This window comes from Entelurus aequoreus, linkage group LG27 (assembly GCF_033978785.1).
Source record: "Entelurus aequoreus isolate RoL-2023_Sb linkage group LG27, RoL_Eaeq_v1.1, whole genome shotgun sequence".
Taxonomy (NCBI): Eukaryota; Metazoa; Chordata; class Actinopteri; order Syngnathiformes; family Syngnathidae; genus Entelurus; species Entelurus aequoreus.
In genome coordinates, this window is record NC_084757.1 from 11247425 (window position 1) to 11272191 (window position 24767).

The following is a 24767-nucleotide window of genomic DNA, read 5'->3' on the forward strand; positions in this document are numbered from 1 at the left end:
CCGAAATTAGTTTACTCCGCCGGGTGGCGGGGCTCTCCCTTAGAGATAGGGTGAGAAGCTCTGCCATCCGGGGGGAGCTCAAAGTAAAGCCGCTGCTCCTCCACATGGAGAGGAGCCAGATGAGGTGGTTCGGGCATCTGGTCAGGATGCCACCCGAACGCCTCCCTAGGGAGGTGTTTAGGGCACGGCCGACCGGTAGGAGGCCACGGGGAAGACCCAGGACACGTTGGGAAGACTATGTCTCCCGGCTGGCCTGGGAACGCCTCGGGATCCCCCGGGAAGAGCTGGATGAAGTGGCTGGGGAGAGGGAAGTCTGGGTTTCCCTGCTTAGGCTGCTGCCCCTGCGACCCGACCTCGCGTAAGCGGAAGAAGATGGATGGATGGATGGAAATCTAATTAGTTACTATGTTAATCTAAGTCACAGCAGCTCAGACGCGCAGTGTGGGTGGGCAGCGTTTCCACAGAGTGTTTCCAGAGCGGCCAGCCTGAAATGCGGTCGTCAGGTACAGACGCGGAAGGAGATTATTACACACGGACTGCGGATCCCTTCGCACAGCGCGTGTTCTGGGTGTAGAGCGGGGCGGCACCTGACTGACATGACAACGGTATTACACAGACAGCGTTTAACATCGATTTCATTCCGGTGAAACTAACATTAGTGACGCCAGTTTGTTGACAGCTCATTTCGTATCGGATAATGTTTAAAGTAAAAGTGGACTTCATTGCGTTACATTGTTGTCTGGAGTTGTAGCATGACCAAAGATCGTGTATTGAGAGAGGATGATGTACCGCGCACATGATGTCCTTCACAAAGTATATTTGCAGATCTTTTTTTGTCACTTAATAAATACAGAGGACATGACCTCGGTGTGCTCAATGGCGACTTTATGTTCCTAAACTTAGTAGTAGCAAAGGCCATCAGAAACGACACACATTAAAATCCCTAAAAGTCCATTTCTGTGTTTTCAGCAGGCGCCTGGAGACGACGTGCACATCCAGTTTGACGTCATCTCAGGTGAGGAAGCCTTCTGGAATTGTTACTGCTTATGATGCAACATTGACTTGGTGAATGTTTTGAAACTGGTGTTTTTGTGTGTTACCCTAATATTTCCAAATCTGCACATACACTATATTGCCAAAAGTATTTGGCCAGCCATCCAAATGATGAGAATCAGGTGTCCTAATGACTTGGCCCGCCACAGGTGTATAAAATCAAGCACTTAGGCATGGAGACTGCTTCTACAAACATTTGTGAAAGAATGGGCCGCTCTCAGTGATTTCCAGAGTGGAACTGTCATAGGATGCCACCCATGCAACAAATCCAGTCGTGAAATTTCCTCGCTCCTAAATATTCCAAAGTCAACTGTCGGCTTTATCATATATTATTATTGGGAACAACAGCAACTCAGCCACCAAGTGGTAGGCCACGTAAACTGACAGAGAGGGGTCAGCGGATGCTGAAGCGCATAGTGCAAAGACTTTCTGCACAGTCAGTTGCTACAGAGCTCCAAACTTTATGTGACCTTCCAATTAGCCCACGTACAGTACGCAGAGAGCTTCATGGAATGGGTTTCCATGGCTGAGCAGCTGCATCTAAACCATACATCACCAAGTCCAATGCAAAGCGTGGGATGCAGTGGTGTAAAGCACGTCGCCACTGGACTCTAGAGCAGTGGAGACGCCTTCTCTGGCGTGATGAATCACGCTTTTCCATCTGGCAATCTGATGGACTGGTCTGGGTTTGGAGGTTGCCAGGAGAACGCTACATTTCGGACTGCATTGTGCCGAGTGTGAAATTTGGTGGAGTAGGAATCATGGTGTGGGGTTGTTTTTCAGGAGTTGGCTTGGCCCCTAAGTTCCAGTGAAAGGAACTTTGAATGCTCCAGGATACCAAAACATTTTGGACAATTCCATGCTCCCAACCTTGTGGGAACAGTTTGGAGCGGGCCCCTTCCTCTTTCAACATGACTGTGCACCAGTGCCTAAAGCAAGGTCCATAAACACATGGATGACAGAGTCTGGTTTGGATGAACTTGACTGGCCTGCACAGAGTCCTGACCTGAACCCAATAGAACACCTTTGGGGTGAATTAGAATGGAGACAGAGCCAGGCCTTCTCGACCAACATCAGTGTGTGACCTCACCAATGCGCTTTTGGAAGAATGCTGGAAAATTCCTATAAACACACTCCGCAACCTTGTGGACAGCCTTCCCAGAAGAGTTGAAGCTGTAATAGCTGCAAAAGGTGGACCGACCTCATATTGAACCCTATTGGTTAGGAATGGGATGGCACTTCAAGTTTATATGTGAGTCAAGGCAGGTGGCCAAATACTTTTGGCAATATAGTGTATGTGGCCTTTAAAACTGACTTTGAAACAATGTTGCAAATTAGTTGCATTTGTAAATTGAGACAACGTTGATGTCCAACGTTGGATCCACGTAGTTGCTTGGGAAATTACCAAATTTCAAAGTCACAACCTGACATTGAAAAAACATTGTCAAAAAGCATGTTGTTTCAGCGTTCTATTTGTGTTGTAAAATATTGGTTGGAAAATGACCAAAATTTAATGGTTAAATCAAAGGCACAACCCAACATTGATTAAACGTCAAAAATAATAAATAAATGATGAACGGGTTATACTTGTATAGCGCTTTTCTACCTTCAAGGTACTAAAAGCGCTTTGACAGTATTTCCACATTCACCCATTCACACACACATTCACACACTGATGGTGGGAGCTGCCATGCAAGGCGCTAACCAGCAGCCATCAGGAGCAAGGGTGAAGTGTCTTGCCCAAGGACACAACGGACGTGACTAGGATGGTAGAAGGTGGGGATTGAACCCCAGTAACCAGCAACACTCCGATTGCTGACACGGCCACTCTACCAACTTCCCCACGCCGTCCCATGTTGTTTCAACGTTACGTCTGAGTTGCTCAACATCAGGACCTGATTCAACAAGTTCTCAACGTTGTTTTAATGCCAGGTTGTGACATTGAAATTTGGTAATTTCCCAAGCAACTACGTGGATCCAACGTTGGACATCAACGTTGTCTCAATTTACAAATGCAACTAATTTGCAACATTGTTTCAAAGTCAGTTTTAAAGGCCACATACACTATATTGCCAAAAGTATTTGGCCACCTGCCTTGACTCACATATAAACTTGAAGTGCCATCCCATTCCTAACCCATAGGGTTCAATATGATGTTGGTCCACCTTTAGCAGCTATTACAGCTTCAACTCTTCTGGGAAGGCTGTCCACAAGGTTGCGGAGTGTGTTTATAGTAATTTTCCACCATTCTTCCAAAAGCGCATTGGTGAGGTCACACACTGATGTTGGTTGAGAAGGCCTGGCTCTCTGTCTCCATTCTAATTCACCCCAAAGATGTTCTATTGGGTTCAGGTCAGGACTCTGTGCAGGCCAGTCAAGTTCATCCACACCAGACTCTGTCATCCATGTGTACCACTTGGTGACTGAGTTACTGCTGTTCCCAAACTCTTCTATTTTCTTATAATAAAGCCGACAGTTGACTTTGGAATATTTAGGAGCGAGGAAATTTCACGACGGGATTTGTTGCACTGGTGGCATCCTATGACAGTTCCACGCTGGAAATCACTGAGAGCGGCCCATTCTTCCACGAATGTTTGTAGAAACAGTCTCCATGCCTAAGTGCTTGATTTTATACACATGTGGCCGGGCCAAGTGATTAGGACACCTGATTCTCATCATTTGGATGGGTAGCCAAATACTTTTGGCAATATAGTGTATGTATAATCAACGTCTTGTGCCTGCTGGGAAGCCCTGTAAATGACTTACAAGATGGACTTTTAATACCAAGATCTTACTCACTTGTCTCACTCTAATTGTCGGTGGTCCGCCCGCAGACATCTGGGGTAACACCACCTTGCACTTCAAGAACATCCGCAGCAGTAACATGATGGACCTGGCCGACAAACACAAAAGCAAGATTTCGGTCAACTGCACGGGGCCCTACGTCCTCTACATGGACGTGTGCTACAGGAGCCTGGACAAGGAGGCCAGCGGGAAGCTGCAGCTGAGGGTGGTGGGGATGGCAGCCCCCCTCCACACCTTCATCCTAGAGGAGTCACGCGAAGCCTGCAGAGGGCTCCACGCCATCGCCTACCTGCAGGCCGGCCAGGAAGCGGCACTGGACTTGCGCTCCACGGGACGCTTCAAGATCAAGAACGTGACTGTGGGCCTGAGCTCCCTGCTGGGGAGCCGCTGTGAGTACTGAAGACTAGAACCTCCAGCATCCGAGAGACTGAGATCAGTGGTCTATGAAGTGAACTTTGTTGTCTCCATGGTGTCTAAATGAGTCATGTGACACAGTGAGCGCCTTCAAATCCAACAAATCCAACTTGCTCACCCTGGACTTACATTATTGATTTACTGCACTGTTTTATTGTTTGGAGAATGTTTTTATGTAAACATGATGCCTTTATAAAGTCCTTTATGAATGTTTTTACTATTTATGATAGCTAGTTAGCATATATATTTTCTAGTATGTTCTTTCGTTTATTTCCTTTTACTAGCCTGGATGGACAGGTAGCATTTCAACCGTTATTTTGCTACTCAAATGACACTTTCTCTTCTTACTTTTGCTGAGCGTCAATAGGTGCGCCACCAGCTGTAGAACTCCTGACAGGCGATATAGATGCACATTATTTTATTTTTCAAAATAAAGCATCAAGGAACTGTTTTATATTTGAGATGTTTTTCAAACTTGTTAAGGCCAACAGTATGTAAATAATAGACCATATACAGTATATGCATTCATACAATATACAGTCTTAGTAACATTTGTTTTCTTGTAAAAAATTTTTTTCATGTAAATAAACTATTTATTTTGAAGATGTGGTGGCATCTATCTTGCTCTTGCCGTGCGCTACATGAAATACATATAGGGGAAACTCTGTGTATAATACATATATATACATATATATATATATATATATATATATATATATATATATATATATATATATATATATATATATATATATATATATATATATATATATATATATATATATATATATATATATATATATATGTCTTAATTAGATTATCCAAAAAATAGTGCTCGATACCGTGGTAGAGCGTAATATGTATGTGTCCCACACACACACATATATATATATATATATATATATATATATATATATATATATATATATACACATACATATGTATATATTAGGGCTGCAACAACTAATCGATTAAAATAGATTATAAAAATAGTTGCCGATTAATTTAGTCATCGATTCGTTGGATCTATGCTATGCACATAAATCAACATAAAAAACACAAGATACACTTACAATTAGTGCACCAACACAAAAAACCTCCTACCCCCATTTACACTCATTCACACTCAATCACACAAAAGGGTTGTTTCTTTCTGTTATTATTTCTGGTTCCTACATTATATATCAATATAGATCAATACAGTCTGCAGGGATACAGTCCGTAAGCACGCATGATTGTATTTTTTAATGACAAAAAATATATATATATATTTTTTTTTTATTTTTTTTAATGCCCAAAGAACAAGCAGGAAGTGGAGACAGCTGCAGCAGAGGCCTGGCAGAGCATCACCATGGACCAACACGTTGAGTTCTGTCAGATAAATAACTCTCAAACCAAGAGACGGCCATAGAACCCAAACCGTAACATTTAAATTTATCAATCAATCAATGTATGGTCTCTATAAGATCAAAAGCAGAAGTCAAATCTAATAAAATTGCACCTAATAACAAACCTTTATCAATTCCCATTAGACAATCACCAGTCATCTTAACTAGTGCTGTACATGTGGAATGTCCATTTCTATAGCCATGTTGAGCATTATCTATTAAATTATTTATCGTAAAGTAATCTTGAATCTGTTTAGATACAATCTTCTCGAGCTGTTTACTAAGAATTGATAAGATTGTAATTGGTCTACTATTGACCATTCAGAAGGAGTTTGGGGTCTTTTATTGTTGGTATAATGTTTCCTTCCTTCCAAAGCTTTGGACAGATCCCACTAGACAGACAGGCATTGAATAAATGACATTGAATAAATGACATACAGTTGTTAATATTTACATAGCCGCTGTTCTTAATCATTTTCTATTTTTTATTCCGTTTATATCAAACTATCGTTGATTTAACAGGATCCCTGCAAGTGTGTGCACGCCATGTGTATATTTATGCACTGTACTTTGCTATAATAATACAGATGTGTCTCTAAATAAATGTATAACATGTTTTTAGCCTTTTTAAAAGAATGCACACGTAATAGCCCCTCCCTGAAGGATTTACACAACTCCCGCTGTCTCAATAGAGCAAAAAGCATCAATAAGGACAGCACACACCCTGGCTTCCACCTGTTCGACCTACTACCATCGGGCAGGCGTTACAGGTGCATCAGAGCCAGAACAAACAGGCTCAGAGACAGCTTCTTTCCCAGAGCTGTCACCATCCTGAACTCTAACTTATAATAATAATTCACCCCTATAAAATATCCTACCCTAATACCCTACTGTGCAATATTACCCTTCGAGTGCAATACATCCGACACTGATTGTTATTTTTTACTCCGGTACTCTTGTCTTGTACGGTATATTGTACAGTATTTTGTATTTCTATAGTGTTTTGTATATTGTACAGGATTGCTTATTATTTTTATTGGATAGTAGTCTGTTTATTTCAATTGTTAGTTGTTTTTTTTCTTTATTACCTCTTGTGTAATTTATTTTTACCCCATATTTGTTCCCACTACCACACCTTAAATTGGAGTCCTTAATCTCGTTATATGCAAATATAATGACAATAAAGTCTATTCTATTCTATTCTACAATTACATCATATTGACACCTCCCTGGTTGCCAATCTGTGGGAAACACTGCTTTATTGTTAGTGTGCTGTAATGATCCAGGTGCAAGAAAATGCAGTGTTGCAGCAAAAGTGGTCAAAAGTGTACATATACTTGTGAAGAACATATAGTCATGGCTGTCTTGAGTTTCCAATCATTTCTACAACTCTTATTTTCTTAATCCACAGAACTTTCCTCCAGAAGGTCTTATCTTTGTCCCTGTGATGACAGATGAAACAAAAATGTAGCTGTTTGGCCACAATACCCAGCAATATGTTTGGAGGAATAAAGGTAAGAAAGGCCTTTAATCCCAGGAACACCAATCCTATTGTCAAGCATGGTGGCGGTAGTATTATGCTCTGGGCCTGTTTTGCTGCCAATGGAACTGGTGCTTTACAGAGAGTAAATGGGACGATGAAAAAGGAGGATTACCTCCAAATTCTTCAGGACAACCTAAAATCATCAGCCCGGAGGTTGGGTCTTGGGCGCAGTTGGGTGTTCCAACAGGACAATGACCCCAAACACACGTCAAAAGTGGTAAAGGAATGGCTAAATCAGGCTAGAATTAAGGTTTTAGAATGGCCTTCCCAAAGTCCTGACTTAAACGTGTGGACAATGCTGAAGCAACAAATCCATGTCAGAAAACCAATAAATTTAGTTCGACTGCACCAATTTTGTCAAGAGGAGTGGTCAAACATTCAACCAGAAGCTTGCCAGAAGCTACCAAAAGCGCCTTATTGCAGTGAAACTTACCAAGGGACATGTTAGCAAATATTAACATTGCTGTATGTATACTTTTGACCCAGCAGATTTGCTCACATTTTCAGTAGACCCATAATAAATTCATAAAAGAACCAAACTTCATGAATGTTTTTGTGACCAACAAGTATGTGCTCCAATCACTCTATCACAAAAACATAAGAGTTGTATAAATTATTGGAAACTCAAGACAGCCATGACATTATGTTTTTTATGTTTTGACCACGACTGTACATATCATATATTCTAATGTGATATTAAAATCCAACTAGCTGACAGGACCCATGCAGCATGTTTACAACTTACCCATGCAGATAAACAGCAATCTCACATGCTGGCAAACGGCACATGGAATTTTTCCAGTCTTGTTTTGTTGTTCGCGTGCATGAAACCTGCAACAAGTTTCAGGGTTGCTCTTAATTCTCAGTTTTTGTCCTCTGTGTTGTATCGTGTCTCTACCGTTTCGTCATCACCGGAAGCATGTTAAACATTACTCAATCAAAAGTGAAAGTGGCTTATCTTGCATCATGCGCTCACATATCAGGCAGCAGCGAATCACGGGGCAAACTTTCCGCCTTCGGCGTCGATAAGAAAACATTGGAAACATTCAAAAACGAGATTAAGTACAGTGGGAAAGTCCTGACACGAATGGAGAGGGGGGAAAAACAGCTGTTGGCTTTTAAATGCACACATTAGTTTACTTTTACTAGCAAGTACAACAGAGTTTCTTCAATTTAAAGCCAAACAAATGTTCATGCAAACTAGCAAAGCAAAAAAACTTATTCAGGTGAAAGTCAAACAATTTGAATATCGTGTAAAAGTCCATTCATTTCATCATTTTAACCCCAAATGTGAAAGTAATATGTGAGATACACTATATTGCCAAAAGTATTTGGCCACCTGCCTTGACTCACATATGAACTTGAAGTGCCATCCCATTCCTAACCCATAGGGTTCAATATGAGGTCGGTCCACCTTTTGCAGCTATTACAGCTTCAACTCTTCTGGGAAGGCTGTCCACAAGGTTGCGGAGTGTGTTTATAAGAATTTTCCACCATTCTTCCAAAAGCGCATTGGTGAGGTCACACACTGATGTTGGTCGAGAAGGCCTGGCTGTCAGTCTCCGGTGTTCTACCGGGTTCAGGTCAGGACTCTGTGCAGGCCAGTCAAGTTCATTCACACCAGACTCTGTCATCCATGTTTTTATGGACCTTGCTTTGAGCACTGGTGCAGAGTCATGTTGGAAGAGGAAGTGGCCCGCTCCAAACTGTTCCCACAAGGTTGGGAGCATGGAATTGTCCAAAAATGTTTTGGTATCCTGGAGCATTCAAAGTTCCTTTCACTGGAACTAAGGGGCCAAGCCCAACTCCTGAAAAAAAACAACCACACCAGAATTCCTCCTCCACCAAATTTCACACTCGGCACAATGCAGAAATGCACCATTCTCCTGGCAACCTCCAAACCCATACAAGTCCATCAGATTGCCAGATGCAAAAGCGTGATTCATCACTCTACAGAAAGCGTCTCCACTGCTCTAGAGTCCAGTGGCAACGTGCTTTACACCACTGCATCCCACACTTTGCATTGGACTTGGTGATGTATGGCTTAGATGCAGCTGCTCGGCCATGGAAACCCATTCTATGAAGCTCTCTGCGTACTGTACGTGGGCTAATTGGGAGGTCACATTGGTCCATTCTTTCACTAATGTTTGTAGAAACAGTCTCCATGCTTGATTTTATACACCTGTGACCGGGCCAAGTGATTAGGACACCTGATTCTCATTTGGATGGGTGGCCAAATACTTTTGGCAGTATAGTGTATGTCATACCTTTTTTTCTTCTAATTTTGATGATCACGGCTCACAGTTTGTGAAAATCCCACATTTTCTGATATTTTCAATTCAAGGTTTTCCTAAGCTGCAAGCCATATGCATATGTCATATATTAGTTTCACCTTGTAAATGTAACTGCTGGAATAAACAAACCTTGGCATGATATCAAAGAGTTCAGAGTTTCAGCTGTAGATACGCGCAAACTATGACAGCCCTAAATTTATTTCAGTAGATTTAGTTGATGTATTTTTTTGGTTTGTTTGCAAGCTTAGACAGCATTTTCCATTAATCTAAGAAATACGAGAAATTTTATATGGTTAGTGGTTTGAGTTCATTTCGAACATGCATACATTTACAACATGATCAGTCACAGTTTCTATATTCAACATGTTCGAAAAGGAGTAGGAAGATGCAAAGTTTATTTAATCCTATTTCATAGCAATTACTAACACTTTTGTTCACTTCCTGTTCTCAATTTGTTCACAATTTACTCCTTATATAATCCAATTATAAAAACATAATAAATAGCAAAGTAAGTTGTAATTCATATAGTGAGATAAATAAGATTATCAATAAATTCTAAATGTTTATCATGAGTATTCTTCTTTGTATTTTGCACAGTTTCTTCACTTGTATCATAATTGGTACATTGTTTGATTTCTTTACTTTGTCGTGGTCAAAAGTTTACATACACTTGACATCACATGGACAAAGATAAGACATTCTGGAGGAAAGTTCTGTGGTCAGATGAAACAAAAATTGAGCTGTTTGGCCACAACATACAGCAATATGTTTGGAGGAGAAAAGGTGAGGCCTTTAAATCCCAGGAACACCAGGTCTACAGTCAAGCATGGTGGTGGTAGTATTATGCTCTGGGCCTGTTTTGCTGCCAATGGAACTGGTGCTTTACAGAGAGTAAATGGGACAATGAAAAAGGAGGATTACCTCCAAATTCTTCAGGATAAGCTAAAATCATCAGCCCTGAGGTTGGGTCCTGACTTAAACGTGTGGACAATGCTGAAGAAACAAGTCCATGTCAGGAAACTAACTCATTTAGCTGAACTGCACCAATTTTGTCAAGAGGAGTGGTCCAAAATTCAAGCAGAAACTTGTGGATGGCTACCAAAAGCGCCTTATTGCAGTGAAACTTGCCAAGGGACATGTAAGCAAATATTAACATTGCTGTATGTATACTTTTGACCCAGCACATTTGCTCACATTTTCAGTAGACCCATAATAAATTCATAAAAGAACCAAACTTCATGAATGTTTTTTGTGACCAACAAGTATGTGCTCCAATCACTCTATCACAAAAAAATAAGAGTTGTAGAAAGTATTTTAAACTTAAGACAGCCATGACATTATGTTCTTTACAAGTGTATGTCAACTTTTGACCACGACTGTAGGTAAAAACACAAATGTAAAAAAAAATCAGTTTGTCTTCAACTACTTTTCAGAGTAATTTTATTTCAGGTCAAAACAGTTCAATCATTTGTTTCTAGTCAGATTTTTGACAAAGACACTTATTCGCGGAACTTTAGCTAAATACTCCAATGAAGAGCTGCATTAAGATTTTTATTACAGTCTTTTCTTTTTCTTTGTCAACCTACATTCCATACAAAAAATAAATCTCTTCAATTAGATAACAAATGTAAATAACTTAAGGTAACAGTTAGCGGAGGAAGGAAGCGCCTCTGTTTTGAGTGTTGCCATCAGTAATGGCAGCACGCCAAACAGTAAATCATCCCGTTTTGATCGCTATCATGCCAAAATAAACACAGTAGCGCCAAAATTCCCTTGGCTGTCATTCAATCCAAGTAGCTTTCCACTCTCAGACTAACAGGATTCCACCACATTGCTAAAGCGGATTAGATCATGTCTGAATTTGTTTAACAAGCCACAAATTGATTGCAGACACACTGATTTGGAAGATAATTTCACCATCCTTACAGGAATAATATTCTATATTTCCAAAAGTATTTGGCCACCCATTCAAATGATGAGAATCAGGTGTCCTAATCACAGGTGTATAAAATCAAGCACTTAGGCATGGAGACTGTTTTTACAAACATTTGTGAAAGAATGGGCCGCTCTCAGTGATTTCCAGCGCGGAACTGTCATAGGATGCCACCTGTACAACAAATCCAGCCGTGAAATTTCCTCGCTCCTAAATATTCCAAAGTCAACTGTGGGCTTTACTATAAGAAAAGTGAAGAGTTGGGGAACAACAGCAACTCAGTCACCAAGTGGTAGGCCACGTAAACTGACAGAGAGGATGCTGAAGCGCATAGTGCAACGACTTTCTGCACAGTCAATTGCTACAGAGCTCCAAACTTCCAATTAGCCCACGTACAGTACGCAGAGAGCTTCATGGAATGGGTTTCCATGGGCGAGCAGCTGCATCTAAGCCATACATCACCAAGTCCAATGCAAAGCGTGGGATGCAGTGGTGTAAAGCACGTCCCCACTGGACTCTAGAGCAGTGGAGACGCCTTCTCTGGAGTGATGAATCACGCTTTTCCATCTGGCAAACTGATGGAGGAGTCTGGGTTTGGAGGTTGCCAGGGGAACGGTACATTTCGGACTGCATTGTGCCGAGTGTGAAATTTGGTGGAGGAGGAATTATGGTGTGGGGTTGTTTTTCAGGAGTTGGGCTTTGCCCCTTAGTTCCAGCGAAAGGAACATTGAACGCTCCAGGATACCAAAACATTTTGGACAATTCCATGCTCCCAACCTTGTGGGAACAGTTTGGAGCGAGCCCCTTCCTCTTCCAAAATTACTGGGCACCAGTGCAGAAAGCAAGGTTTATAAAGACATGGATGACAGAGTCTGGTGTGGATGAACTTGACTGGCCTGCACAGAGTCATGACCTGAACCCGATAGAACACCTTTGGGATGAATTAGAACGGAGACTAAAAGCCAGGCCTGGTGTGTGACCTCACCAATGCACTTTTGGAAGAATGGTGGAAAATTCCTATAAACAGTTAGTTAGTTAATTATTTCTTCGGTCGATGGTCAACAAAATAAACAAACAGTTTTACATAAACAAACAGATGTACATTAATAAACAAACTGTTGTACATTCATAAATTTAAAAAAAAATGTTGCAGACCGAAAGGGTTTAGGCTGAAGTTGAACACTTATTGCGCCTAACCCTATAAACAAAGTCAAGTATGAGATGAGCTTCCAAAAAATATGAAATTTCCTTTTCACAACATATTATAAATACACATTGTACACAACATAAATACTGTTCAATTATATAGACCAGGGGTCCTCAAGTACAAATCTTGAAGGTCCACAAGTGTTATTTTGAAACAGGCTGAGTCCGTTTATTATCGGTCAAACTTATATAGTAGCAGGAGGTAGGTAGTAGTTTAACATTTTCTTAAAATTAACAAAAATAAAATAAATATCCAATAAAATACATGAAAGATTTTCTTTGAAAGAAAAATAAATAAGAAATTAAATAAAATAAATATTTCAGTACGTCTGGTAGCTGTGGCATCAGAGAGTGGGATTTGATTTATTTTAGCTGTCATTTCTTCCTTTTCTTTGCCTTCAAACATGGCACCCATCACTTCAGTCAAGCATTATTTAATAATTTCTGCACCAGAGAATGGCTTCTTGTGTTTACCCAAAACCCATGCCACTCTGAGTGAGCACTCTGTTGCTATTTGTTGTTGTGTCATAGATTTAACAAAAATCTTGCTTGATGTTTCATATGACTTTTTCAGCCTCGTGATTTCTTTTTTTTTTAGCTCTGAATCATGAGGAAATGTCTCTTCAAATTCGCGGTGCTCTTTCAGATAGTGACGTTTCAGATTTTCACTTTTCACCAGAGCAACAGTACTGTTGCATATTAGACACATTGGTCTGGTACTTGCAGTAGGTAGGATGAAAACATATTGCTCTGTCCATTCTTCCTTGAAACGTCGGTTTTCCTTGTCCACCTTTCTTTTACCAGCCTGAGCCAACTTGGAGCATGCCGTTGTGATTTGATTCACATTCAGTGACTGACGAGTGAACAGTTAGCGAAGTAGCGATACTAGACAACTGTGTGTCTGCAGCGAAAGGTTCCATGCATGTGGCATGAGCTCTGTATGACCCAGGTGGTAACGGACTATCAGCGCGTTGATAGAGATGACAACCCATACTCTGATTGGCTGATTCCGCAGCCAATCAGAGTGGCGTTCTCTCGCTCTCACCCCGTCTCTCTCTCTTTCTCTCTCTGAGAGAGAGAGAGACACGGAGAAGTGTAAACGAAACGTGGAGATATTTGATATTTGACTAAAAACAACAAATAATATTGACTTGCGCTAGCGATACCTCAAAGATAAATACAATTATTATAGTTTTTTATAATAATTATAATTATTATTATTATTATTTTTTATTTTTTTTATTTTCTTCTATAATTCGTGCTGGGTCCGGACGGACACGTCGCTGGGTCCGGACATGGACCCAACATCCGCCTGTTGAGGATCCCTGATATAGACAGTAAAGGCATGTGAAATATCCTTGTACACATGTTAAACCTTTGCACCAATTATATACTATATACAAACAATTATACTTCCTTTATATTTATATCCCACATTTAGTTTTTAATTAACATTGATCATAGTATTAACTACTGTGTTGATTCAAGAGTGATATATTTGTCCAAGACATTGGTCTTAAAGTTTTATTTAAATGTGTGAATGGAACTGGAACATTTTAAGGAATCATCCAAGCTGTTCCACAGTTGACACACTCCGCAACCTTGTGGACAGCCTTCCCAGAAGAGTTGAAGCTGTAGTAGCTGCAAAAGGTGGACCGACATCATATTGAACCCTATGGGTTAGGAATGGGATGGTACTTTAAGTTCATATGTGAGTCAAGGCAGGTGGCCAAATACTTTTGGCAATATAGTGTACGTAAAATCAATAAATATCCTGCATGTGTAAACAAAAAGACCAATATATGCATGTTTTTTCTGCATCTATTATTTGTGCTTTTAGAGCTGGAAGTGCAAAACAATGTTACAAACTGCCTGTGAATATCCACATTCATCCAGCCAATTGACAGGATGCTGCTGCGATGAGAGGAAAAACACCTTCTAAGACAACAGTCCAGTTCTATGCCTTCCAATTCGGCGAAACACTTTTCCACTGCATGAAACCAATTTGCATTTCAGGTAAAAAAATTGTTTTAAAAAGGAACAAAAGACGGAAAATTGACAGTCACACAAACTGAAAACGGAATGTAGCAAATTCAGAACTAACAGTGAGGAAAACTCATCTTCAGTCGTCATTTCCTCATACCGCTTCATCGAAATGCAACTACTGTAGGGATGCAACGTTATGAAATTTTCATATGACTTGTATTGTTTATTTTTGTATTATTAAATTAACATAAAAAACGCAAGTTACAGTTAGTGCACCAACCCAAAAACCCTCCCTCCCCCATTTACACTCATTCTCACGCGTTCACACAAATGGGTTGTTTCCTTCTGTTATTAATATTCTGGTTCCTAAAATATATATCAATGCAGTCTGCAAGGGATACAGTCCATGAAGCACATGCTGGTCCACTAATAGTACTAACCTTTAACAGTTAATTTGACTCATTTTCATTAATTACAAGTTTCTATGTAACTTTTTATTTTAGTTTCTTCTTTGTTTAAGAAAATTTTGTTTTTAAATAAAGGACATTATCTTCACCAGACCAGGCTGTCAATGAAATTAGATTGTTTAAAGCAGTGGTCCCCAACCACCGGGCCGCGCCCCGGTAACGGTCTGTGGATTGCACAAGAAATAAAAAAAATAAAAAAATAAATTTTCCTTTACTTTTTATTAAATCAACATAAAAAAAACACAAGATACACTTACAATTAGTGCACCAACCCAAAAAAACTCCCTCCCCCATTTACACTCATTCGCACAAAAGGGTTGTTTCTTTCTGTTATCAATATTTCTGGTTCCTACATTATATATCAATATATATCAATACAGTCTGCAGGGATACAGTCCGTAAGCACACGATTGTATTTTTTTATGACAAAAAACAAAAACTTGTATAGCGCTTTTCTACCTTCAAGATACTCAAAGCGCTTTGACAGTATTTCCACATTCACCCATTCACACACACATTCACACACTGATGGCGGGAGCTGCCATGCAAGGCGCTAACCAGCAGCGATCAGAGGCAAAGGTCGAAGTGTCTTGCCCAAGGACACAACGGACGTGACTAGGAAGGTAGAAGGTGGGAATTGAACCCCAGTAACCAGCAACACTCCGATTGCTGGCACAGCCACTCTACCAACTTCGCCACGCCGAAGTAAGGGAACTTGTCACACTTAAGAACAAATAGGCCACCCTAAGTGCTCCAGAGCACTCGTAGATTTTGTTCTTACCTACAAACAAATCCCAGCTAAGAAAAACATTGGTCAATACAAAAATCTCCTTAGAAACTTCGTAAGTGGGCCTAAGAACAAAATTTGTTCTTAAGAGTAGGCCACGTAAACTGACAGAGAGGGGTCAGCGGATGCTGAAGCGCATAGTGCAAAGACTTTCTGCACAGTCAGTTGCTACAGAGCTCCAAACTTCATGTGACCTTCCAATTAACCCACGTACAGTACGCAGAGAGCTTCATGGAATGGGTTTCCATGGGCGAGCAGCTGCATCTAAGCCATACATCACCAAGTCCAATGCAAAGCGTGGGATGCAGTGGTGTAAAGCATGTCGCCACTGGACTCTAGAGCAGTGGAGACGCCTTCTCTGGAGTGATGAATCACGCTTTTCCATCTGGAAATCTGATGGACGAGTCTGGGTTTAGAGGTTGCCAGGGGAACGCTACATTTCGGACTGCATTGTGCCGAGTGTGAAATTTGGTGGAGGAGTTATGGTGTGGGGTTGTTTTTCAGGAGTTGGGCTTTGCCCCTTAGTTCCAGTGAAAGGAACATCGAATGCTCCAGGATACCAAAACATTTTGGACAATTCCATGCTCCCAACCTTGTGGGAACAGTTTGGAGCGAGCCCCTTCCTCTTCCAACATGACTGTGCACCAGTGCACAAAGCAAGGTCCATAAAGACATGGATGACAGAGTCTGGTGTGGATGAAGTTGACTGGCCTGCAAAGAGTCCTGACCTGAACCCGATAGAACACCTTTGGGATGAATTAGAACGGAGACTGAGAGCCAGGCCTGGCGTTTGACCTCACCAATGCGCTTTTGGATGAATGGTGGAAAATTCCTATAAACACACTCTGCGACCTTGTGGACAGCCTTCCCAGAAGAGTTGAACCTGTAATAGCTGCAAAAGGTGGACCGACATCATATTGAACCCTATGGGTTAGGAATGGGATGGCACTTCAAGTTCATATGTGGAAAAAAAGCGCCTTATTGCAGTGAAACTTGCCAAGGGACATGTAACCAAATATTAACATTGCTGTATGTATACTTTTGACCCAGCAGATTTGGTAACATTTTCAGTAGACCCATAATAAATTCGTAAAAGAACCAAACTTCATGCACTTTTTTTGTGACCAACAAGTATGTGCTCCAATCACTCTATCACAAAAAAATAAGTTGTAGAAATTATTGGAAACTCAAGACAGCCATGACATTATGTTCTTTACAAGTGTATGTAAACTTTTGACCGCGACTGCATCAAGGCTTCATATTGTTATGAAAGGAAGACCATGGTGGTGCATTGTTACATAAAGCTGCCTTTTGAACAGACAGGTTTGATTCCTGGTCAGGGCCCCGACCTTTTCAAGGAAGTTCCTTGTCGATTGCAAGCGTGCATAAATTGGAGAGTTGCTTCAGGAAGGGCATGCCGTGTAAAAATGTGGCCAAACAAATCAGGTTAATGAAATGCAGCGAGCAACCTTTGAACGTACACTACAGGCTAAGAATAGGTGAGCCCGATGATGTGTGGGCAAAAGGCAAGGTGCCAAGTCATTAAACCGAGCAAGTGTCGTCACTGAAAGACTGCTTGTCTAGGCAGCCCGTGATGATGAAACTCTTGAGAGTGTGTGGCGATACAATAACATTGATGAGAAACTGCTAAGATTATCACTCAAAGTAAACAGTGAGAGTGAGAGTTTGTTTCAGTAAACTTTTTAGGAAGAGCTCAAAGATCGTTCTACAGGACATAAACAAACTAGCTTTCTCACATACAGTCGTGCTCAAAAGTTTACATACACTTGTAAAGAACATAATGTCATGGCTGTCTTGAGTTTCCAAAAATGTCTACAACTTTTCTTTTTTTGGTGAAAGAGTGATTGGAGCACATACTTGTTGGTCACAAAAAACATTCATGAAGTTTGGTTCTTTTATGAATTTATTATGGGTCTACTGAAAATGTGAGCAAATCTGCTGGGTCAAAAGTATACATACAGCAATGTTAATATTTGCTTACATGTCCCTTGGCAAGTTTCACTGTAATAAGGCGCTTTTGGTAGCCATCCACAAGCTTCTGGTTGAATTTTTGACCACTCCTCTTGACAAAATTGGTGCAGTCAAGCTAAATTTGTTGGTTTTCTGACATGGACTTGTTTCTTCAGCATTGTCCACACGTTTAAGTCAGGACTTTGGCCATTCGAAAACCTTTTAATTCTAGCCTGATTTAGCCATTCCTTTACCACTTTTGACGTGTGTTTAGGGTCAATGGGCCCCATATACACACACACACACACACACACACACACACACACACACACACACACACACACATATATATATATATATATATATATATATATATATATATATATATATATATATATATATATATATACATATATATATATATATATATATATTATATATATATATATATATATATTATATATATATATATATATATATATATATATATATATATATATATATATATATATATATATATATATATATATATATATATATATATATATATATATATATATATATATATATATAAATAAAAAAACATTGTCATTGTCCTGTTGGAACACCCAACTGCGCCCAAGACCCAAACTCCGGGCTGATGATTTTAGGTTTTTTTTTTCAATTGTCCCATTTACTCTCTGTAAAGCACCAGTTCCATTGGCAGCGAAACAGGCCCAGAGCATAATACTACCATCACCATGTTTGACGGTAGGGATGGTGATCCTGGGATTAAAAGGCCTCACCTTTTCTCCTCCAAACATATTGCTGGGTATTGTGGCCAAACAGTACTTTTTTTTTTTTTTTTAATCTGACCACAGAACTTTCCTCCAGGAGGTCTTATCTTTGTCAATGTGATGTCAGATGAGAAACAAATTGAGTATGTGCTGCAATCACTCTATCACAAAAAAATTTGAGTTGTAGAAAGTATTGGAAACTCAAGACAGCCATGACATTATGTCCTTCACAAGTGCATGTAAACTTTTGACCACGACTGTAAATGCGCTAATAGACTTACTCGCTTTATATGCTTTGTCGCTTATAACACACATTTTAGACAAAAATGTAGAGCGTGTGTTTTAAGCATTTTTTTTTATAAAATAAAAAAATAGATATCATGATGGCTGATGTATGTTTTGACTTTTCAGTATTCGGCCCTCGGTGGAAAAAGTTTGGACACCCCTGACTTATCCAATCAATACAATTCTTGCATAAAAAAAAAACAATCAATATGATATGTCATCATTTCCAAGGTTCATTTTTAGGAAAGTGAACTTAATAGTTAATTTATCTTAAACTTAGACAAACTTTAATGATATCCACAAGGGAAATTGTTCCACAGTACCTTATGTTTAGGAATGTCCGTTTTTTTATTGGCTGAAGCGCAGCTTCAATAGTTTGTCAGGATTGTCCAAATTTTTCCGCTGACAATCACTTTGTTTATTGCACAGGTGCACTTTGATATTTAAATACTTTTTAAAAAGTTGTGTTATTTTTTAGTTGTTAGATCAACATTTCAGCTTTTTATTTGTTTACTTATTCTTTTCTTTCTATTAAATATGTACAATGTGGAACAGGGCCCATTAAAAAAAAAAAAAAGAGCCATGGTTCCAAATTGGACTTTGACACTCTTGGTTAACATCATTTTCACCGTTGTGTACATTTCTGGATTGCCGCTTCTGCGACAAACACATCACCTTTTGTGACTGCTTGTATTTGATTACCAAGTAAATGCATGACTAAAGAAACACTTCCTGGCTTTTGGAATGTATCGTAAAGCCTCGCTTGTTTGTATAGCTGCTGATGCACTGTCAACACGCGGTAACACAAAAGACGTTCATCCAAGAGCTTCTATCGGACACAATTTACACAAAACCACAATACGAATATATGTGCTGTTCTTTCATTACGCCACTACTTAATTGTGTGAATGCTCCAAAGCATTCACACATGGTTTTCTACACCAAAATTTATCAATTTAAACTTCTTCTTCTTCTTCTCTAGAGTTTGGCGCATTCTACCTTCCACATTTTTCACCCGGTTCAAACTGTTACAACTTCAAACTGTTTAGCCTATTCGGGAATTGCGGGCTTTCCCTTGACAAATTCCAAAAATTCCCAGAATTCCAGTTTTTTCAGGGACATTTTTCCCATTCAAAATGAATTGGCCATTTTTCAAACTTCCACCATTTTCACATTTTTTTCAACCAATTCAAACCATTCCACCTTCAACATATTCCACCATTCTGGAAATTCAAACTTCCCCTTTTCCAAGTTCAAAAAATTCCAGGATTTTACAGACTTCCTGGTTTTCCAAAGCCCTATTTCCCCCCTTTTTTCTGGAGACTACTCCTTCCACATTTTTCCAACCCATTTCAACCATTCCACCGTCAAAACATTCCTCTTAATCAGGACAAAAAACGAAGTTTTTTTAACCGGAAAAATTCCAGATTTTCCCGAAATTCCAGGAATTCCGTAATACCATTTCTCAATTCAACATGCTACTATATCAACACCAACCATTTCAACTCATTTAGACCATTCAAGTTTGCCATATTCAAAAAAATTCCCGCTTTTCCCGGAATTCCCATTTTTTCTGATATTCCCATTGAAATCAATGGGACATGCTTCAAAGTTCCACAACTTCCACATTTTTTTATCTGATTCAAATTGTTCCAACTTCTAAATATTCAGCCTGTTCAGGAATTGTGTGCTCTACTTCAAAAATTATAGAAAAAAATTCCCGGATTTCCCATAATTCCTTCTTTTATTTATTTTTTGGCATTTTCCCCATTCAAAATGAATTGGCCATTTTTCAAACTTTCACACATATTCAACATATTCCACCATTCTGGCAATTTAAACTACTCTTTTTCCAAGTCCAAAAAAATTCCAGATTTTTTCCCGAAATTCCCTAGTACCATTTACTACTTCAACATTTCTTGTTGATCAACCTCTTCTTTGTCAGATTGTTAAAAGTTTAGTCTTGTGTCATCTGGACTATTGTTCTACAGTCTGGGCGTCTGCTGCAAGTGGTGAGACCAGTAAACTCCAGATTGTCCAGAATAGGGCACTAAGGCTGTTTCTGGGTTGTTCACTATGAATCAATGTTAACCAAATGCATGCTTCTCTTTCCTGGCTAACAGTGCAGAACAGGTTGTCTGCTAATACTCCAACATTGTTCAAATCAGTAACCAGTAGTAAAACTCCTGCTTTTCTCATGGCCCAAATAGTTTACAGTAGCACTATAAATAATCATGATACCAGGGCGTCTAGTGAGTGGCATTGTACTCAGTCGTCCCAGGAAGAATGCTTTGCGGAAATCTTATTTATAGAACTGTATCGCTCTGGAATAACCTGCCTCAAAGTCTCACCGGCATTAACAGTAAACAGGTTTTTAAAAGGATAGGATAGGTCTTTATAATATTGCAACAAGTACAACGAAACTATGTTTTCAGCACAAACCCGTTCAAGATTAGACAAACAAAGTGTACAGGGTTACATAACAGGAACGCTGATGACGCTAAAAGGAAAGTAATATTTTATCTGAGTCTGTAAATTAGTTTGCTTGTTGATTTTTATTTGGTTTTGTATTGTGTAGTTATATTTATATGGTAATTATTATGTGACTGTAAATTCTTTGCTTGTTGATGGTTTTATTTTTTTCTGTATTGTGTAGTTATAATTATATGCTTTTACTTGTAATTGTATTGAGTTTGTGGACCCCAGGAAGACTAGTGGGTTGTTGTGGCAACCAGCTAATGGGGATCCTTAATACAAATAAAAATCAAATCTTGCCTGATTTAAACAATTCTAACACCAACCAATTCAGCTCATTTAGGACATTCATGTTAATCATTTTCAAAAAATCCCGTTTCTCCCAAAATTCCCAAATTTCCAGGAAGTTCCCATTGAAATGAATGGGACATATTTCCATGTTGCACAATTCCCACATTAATATATATAAAGGTTTATTTGAAATAGGGACAGATACAGAAACATAGATATCTGAAACAGTTATCCAATGTATGCATCATAGTGTTTGTAGCCAAAGCTAATTTACAACACTTGTACCCAACAACAACAACACAGATCTAACATCGACAACATTATCAACATATTCAAACCATTCCGTGTGGCGAAGTTAGTAGAGTGGCTGTGCCAGCAATCGGAGTGTTGCTGGTTACTGGGGTTCATTTCCCACCTTCTACCTTCCTAGTCACGTCCGCTGTGTCCTTGGGCAAGACACTTCACCCTTTGCCTCTGATGGCTGCTGGTTAGCGCCTTGCATGGCAGCTCCCGCCATCAGTGTGTGAATGTGTGTGTGAATGGGTAAATGTGGAAATACTGTCAAAGCGCTTTGAGTACCTTGAAGGTAGAAAAGCGCTATACAAGTATAACCCATTTATCATTTATCATTCCAACATCAACACATTCCACTCATCCTGGACATTCAAACTAAGACTTTCCCAAGTTCCAAACCAAATTCCGGTTTTCCTGGAAATTCAAACTCTTCAACATTCAAACCATTTCAGCGTTTTAACATTTAAACCATTGATACATTCACCCTACATTCCATTCGCATTACAGTTCAGAGTCAGGTCTTCAACATCCAAACCATTCAAACTATTCTTACAATCATACTACAATCTGTCAGCATTTCACTTCAACTTCAGCATTTCAGAATTCACACGCAATTCCTTCAGGAATTACCTTTCTAGTTACCTTTATCAGTTAGTTACTAGTTAGAACAGCTAAATAAATACACAAACTAAGACACTAGTGAACTAGCCAAAACAAATAGTGGTTCCCAGTCAAAGGATATTCTATTATTATTGTGGGCCTCCACACCATCACTGCTGCACCAAACTATGTCTTGTAATTCAGCTGATGAAAATAGCACCCCACTGTCCTTGAGTCAATTAGTTAAAAGTAAATATGGGTCAGTCCCTTTGTAGTATTGTTGAAGTTTATGAGGCTCGTTTCGCGTGGGTGGACTGCTTCTTCCTCTCAGTTTTATTGCTCAAGGAGCAAAAGTGGGTGTGACTATAGCTTTATAATGAGCATGAGCACATGTGCCAAACACAACAAGGACTCTTTGCTGACACTAATGGAGAGACCACACGGAAGAGAAGAGCAGCAGACCCTGGTCAAGGTGGTTGTGGCCCCAGAGGTTCCTGGCTCTACAGGGGTCAGACAGGGACGTGCCCTCAAATATGCAGCAGCTGTGATGGGAGGACTGGTGCTGGGAGGCACATTAGTCGTCCTCATCCATCATATGTGCAAGGTGAGACCTTTTTCCATGGCAATGCAAATGCAAACCTAAAACACTTTTACTAAAATTGTTTTGTAATATTGCAATACAACATACAGTATATGATATAAACTTTGAGCTTTGTTAAGTTTTACAATTGGGAATTTTTGTTTACTTTTGTCGTTTGGACTCAAATTAGTGTTGTGTGACATGGAATGGGAGAACGACATCGACCCGACAGTTTTTCAGCTTCTGCGCAATATGTATAGGGATTAGTGTTGTAACAATACCAATATTTTGGTACCGGTACTAAAATTATTTTGGTACTTTTCTAAATAAAGGGGACCACAAAAAATTGCATTATTGGCTTTATTTTAACAAATCTTAGGGTACATTAAACATATGTTTTTCTTATTGCAGTTAAGTCCTTAAAAAAAATAGTAAAAATACTAGACAATTTGTCTTTTAGTATTAAGTAAACAAAAGCTCCTAATTAGTCTGCTGACGTATGCAATAACATATTGTGTCATTTATCATTATTTTGTCAACATTATTTAGGACAAGTGGTAGAAAATGAATTTTTACTTGTTCATTTACTGTTAAGATCTGCTTACTTTCTCTTTTAACATGTTCTGTCTACACTTCTGTTAAAATGTAATAGTCACTCAGGCGTGGCGAAGTTGGTAGAGTGGCCGTGCCAGCAATCGGAGGGTTGCTGGTTACTGGGGTTCAATCCCCACCTTCTACCATCATAGTCACGTCCGTTGTGTCCTTGGGCAAGACACTTCACCCTTGCTCCTGATGGCTGCTGGTTAGCGCCTTGCATGGCAGCTCCCGCCATCAGTGTGTGAATGTGTGTGTGAATGGGTGAATGTGGAAGTACTGTCAAAGCGCTTTGAGTACCTTGAAGGTAGAAAAGCGCTATACAAGTATAACCCATTTATCATTATCATTTATTCTTCTGTTGTTTGATACTTTACATTAGTTTTGGATGACACCACAAATTTGGATAACAATCCGATACATTGGTCATATTCAAAGTCTTAATGTGTCCAGGGACATATTTCCTGAGTTTATAAACATAATATACATTTTTTTTTAAACAAAAGATGTGATGCCAAAAAATATCGACATAATCATAGTAGTATCGACTAGATACGTGCCTGTACTTGATATCATTACAGTGGATGTTAGGTGTAGATCCACCTATGGCGTTTGTTTACATTGTGACACCAGTGAGCTACGGTGTGTACTGAAGCATGTTTAGCAATTCCTCGTCCTGCAGGGATGATACCTGTAAGAAACTTACTTTATTTGTGGCCATGGAGGCCAGGATTAGTGATTTAGATGTAGCCAAAACACTGCCGATGGCGGATGGACGTTAGCCGCTAGCTAGCTAGCCATGTCTTAAAGCGCCTCTTCCGGAGGGCGTTTCAGTGTTATAACTTCACCTTTGTCGTTAGTTTTTAAGCCAAAAGGCGCCTGTTCTCCCTTTTGTGTCTACACACTGTGTCAGCTTGTAAGCACTCCGTGATTGTGTGCCGCCGAACATGCTCCTCTGCTCGTAAAACCAGCAATGTCCAGTGTTTCCCATAAACTTCCAAGATACCTGTGGCGGTGGGGGCGTG

The 24767-nt window shown here is 39.7% G+C and overlaps 1 long non-coding RNA gene across 1 annotated transcript in view; it reads right to left on the minus strand.

Annotated features, from left to right (window-relative positions):
* Positions 1–353: 353 nt before the first annotated feature.
* Positions 354–24767, minus strand: part of LOC133644374 (uncharacterized) — a 37426-nt gene continuing 13012 nt past the window's right edge. Inside the window, exons 4-5 of the long non-coding RNA XR_009824762.1 lie at positions 3853–3946; positions 354–1028 (exon numbers count right to left, since the gene is read on the minus strand). This is a non-coding gene — a long non-coding RNA (uncharacterized LOC133644374). The remainder of the gene's footprint in view (positions 1029–3852; positions 3947–24767) is intronic.